Source organism: Cebus imitator, unplaced genomic scaffold, assembly GCF_001604975.1.
Source record: "Cebus imitator isolate Cc_AM_T3 unplaced genomic scaffold, Cebus_imitator-1.0 Scaffold71, whole genome shotgun sequence".
Classification (NCBI taxonomy): Eukaryota; Metazoa; Chordata; class Mammalia; order Primates; family Cebidae; genus Cebus; species Cebus imitator.
In genome coordinates, this window is record NW_016107386.1 from 7,384,309 (window position 1) to 7,387,451 (window position 3,143).

The 3,143-nt window shown below is 46.4% G+C and overlaps 1 pseudogene; it reads right to left on the bottom strand.

The window, feature by feature from the left end:
* Window positions 1–241: 241 nt before the first annotated feature.
* Window positions 242–2,145, bottom strand: LOC108306280 (annotated as a pseudogene).
* Between the last annotated feature and the right edge of the window lie 998 nt (window positions 2,146–3,143).

Consider the following 3,143-nt stretch of genomic DNA (forward strand, 5'->3'; position numbering starts at 1 on the left):
AAAAGGATCATGATCAAGCCAGTTCTGCAGTGCTTTCATGGGAGGATTTCCTTCAGGCAGGCAGGAGGACATCCTCCTCTCTGCTCAGGACCACAGTGGGAGTTCTAGGCACCCTGTTCACTGTTTTTCAGATAGCTGTGACGTGAGCAGGGGGCCGGGCTGGTGAAAAGGGGGCCAGACTGAGTCACGCCACACCCTTCCTCCTAGTCCCCATGCTTTCCTGGGGACCTGGCAGCTCTGTTCACTTCCATTTGTGTCTTCTCTTTTGTTTCTTATGTTGCTGAGCTCTTTGGTTCTTCCTCGTCCTTGAGTCCTTCACCTTGAAATGACCTCTGACTCCAGCTAGCCGATGCACTTTGCAGCATACACCTATTTTAGCTGCAACGTAGGTGACACGGCATTTCTCCTTGCCAAGCCCAGCCTTCTTGTAGAGACTTTGTAGCTGTGCCACTTCCTTTTGTTCTGAGATTTCCACTGTGTTCACCACGGCTTCTGCCTTCTTCTTGGTCTGCTCCAGCTTCAGCATCCTTCTTTTCTTTCTAGCCTTAGCCTCTGCCACTTTCTTGATGGGAGGTGCATTGATTTCCCACCAGCATTTCAAGTAATGCTCCACCTCCTTCTTATCAACAGGAAATTGTCATAATTGTTGCTACTTTTCCTCTTGTGCAAACCACTCCGGAAGATCTTCCTCATCCTTATTAAATGTGTGCCGGTTAAAGGCGTTATCTATGGGGTCTCTCTTGGCTTTTTCGGAGGAGGCAATAACAGCACCTAGAGCAAGGCCTTTGGGGTCCACTATCTGAGGTTTCAATGGGTCCTCAATTGGCACTATCTCAAGCCCATCATCATCTGACTTAGGACCACGGCTTCACTTCTTACCATGGAAGGGTCCCCAGCTCTCTTTATCCTCACTGCCACTACTGCTATCACAGTCTCATCTGCCATCCTTTCCTTCCCTTCAGGGCCAGTGGCAGTTTCTGTTCCCGCAGAAGCCTCTGTTCCCTTAGGGGCTTCTTCCTGGCACAGGATGAAGGGAGACGTTCTCTCAGTCTTCAAACTGGAAGGCGGTGTCAGCGGCTGTGGCGGTGGTGGCTGCTGCTGCTACTGCTGTTCCTTCTGCCAGCTCTTGAACAACAGCTGGGCCTGACTGATCTCCAGGGCCTTGTCGGCATCATCCTCGATCCCAGTGAAGCTGCCCTTTGAGAACCACAGGTTGGCTTGTTCTTCCTGCAGTACTGCCTTTACCTCCAATGGTACCAGCAGTGGATTTTCCTCTTCCTCCTCTTTACTATCTTCCACTTCAGCAAATCACACAGCCTTTTGGTCCCTGAAACCCTGATGTCCCCTGACTCCTGCCAGCACCTCTGGATCCAGGTCACTATCCAGCGATGTGTCATCACCATCCTCCTCAACATCTGACACATAGATGTCATCCTTTGGCAGATGGGACAGAAATGTGTCTGCTGCACTCGTATACCCTTGTGTTACTTTCTGTAATAACTGGTGACCCCGGATGGTGTGCAGGGAGAACATGCCAGTTTCCCCCTCATCTGCAATGGAAACCCCAGGCAGATCCATCTTCAGCTCCACATGCTCCCGCTGCTGTCTCTGCTCATGCAACAGTTTCTTCTTCTTTATCTTTAATTCTGCCACCTCCTGGGCCTTCATTTCTGCTATGGTTAGGTTCAGTTGTTCCTCCTTCTCCTCCTCCTCCTTAGAGGGCTGCTTTGTGGTCTCAGCTGTTGAGTTGTTCTCATCACCTTCACCTTCCTTTCCAGAGCTGAGTCTGATGTCCAGTGCCTTTGCTTGTTCTTTCAGCTTCTTTGCCACATATTGCCAAAGTTTTGTTTTCCAGTTTAGTAGTGACCTGAACTCCTTGCGCCCCAAAACTCTGATGTCCTGACAGCACATCCATATGTCCTCAGTGGTAGCTGGATGGTGTACCAACTCTTCATCATCTACCATGATTTCGCTGGCCTTGGAAAGGAATATGGTTGGCAGCTCAGAGGAAGTCAGTGACTGAGATACAGTCATAGAGAGTGAGGTCGCCCTCAGCAAAGCCTTCAGCCTTTGGCTTCTTTCTTAGTCACCAATTTAGTAATGGTCTTAGCTGTCAACCTGCTTGAAGACAAATTTGGGGTCAAAGAATTACTGTAAACCTTGCCTTGTCCAGGGATCCTTTTCTATTTTAATTTGCATTTTCCTGAGAAATAATGATGTTGGAGCACGTTTTCGTATTGGTTTTGGCCATCAGAATGTTGTCTGTTTTAAGGAGATTTTAAATATTTTAGCAATGTTTTAAATAATCTATTGAAAAATGAATAGATTACAAATGTGGAAGTAACAGTATAGTTCTCTGTTGAATAGTACAGTTTAGGAGGCTCTCTAAAGTACTATTTGGTCTCCTGGCCTGTTTTTGCAGCTTCCTCCTGATACCAGAGGCTGCCTAAGTAATAAACTTATCTATTAGGATTAGTTGCTCCTCAACTAAATCAGGAGATAGGGATGTGTGCTTTACCAAAGCCTCTCTTAGCCCTTTCAGGAAAGCAGTGTGATTTTCATCGGATCTGGGGTCTATCATGACAATTTGGAGTCAAAGGAGTCTTACTTCTGGTTCTTTATAAGCCCTCCAATATGAACAACTGAAAGTATTTCCTCCTCCATTCTCCCATTTTATCAATGCTGTCCCATTTAGGGTCCTCCAATGGTAATGCTGTTTTTCTTTGGATCAGGCTCATTCTCTTCCTTGGTACTATGTGAGATACAAAGCTCTTCCATTTTCTTCTTTGATGCTTGCAGGGCTGCCTGCTTCTCAGCGGTAGTCAGAATTTGATTCAAAAGCAATGTAACATTCTTCCAGGAGAGTTCAAATACTTTGGTTAAATTCTGAAATGCCTCTGTATACCTGTCAGGGTCATCTTAAACTTACCAAGATCCCTTTTCTTTAAAAAAAAGTTATTGATTTATTGTTTAACTGTACTTTAAGTCCTGGGGTACATGTGCAGAATGTGCAGGTTTGCTACATAGGTATACACGTGTCATGGTGATTTCCTGCATCCATCACCCCGTCATCTACATTAGGTATTTATCATAATGCTGTCCCTCCCCTAACCCCCAACACCCTGCTATCCCTCCCCTAGTCC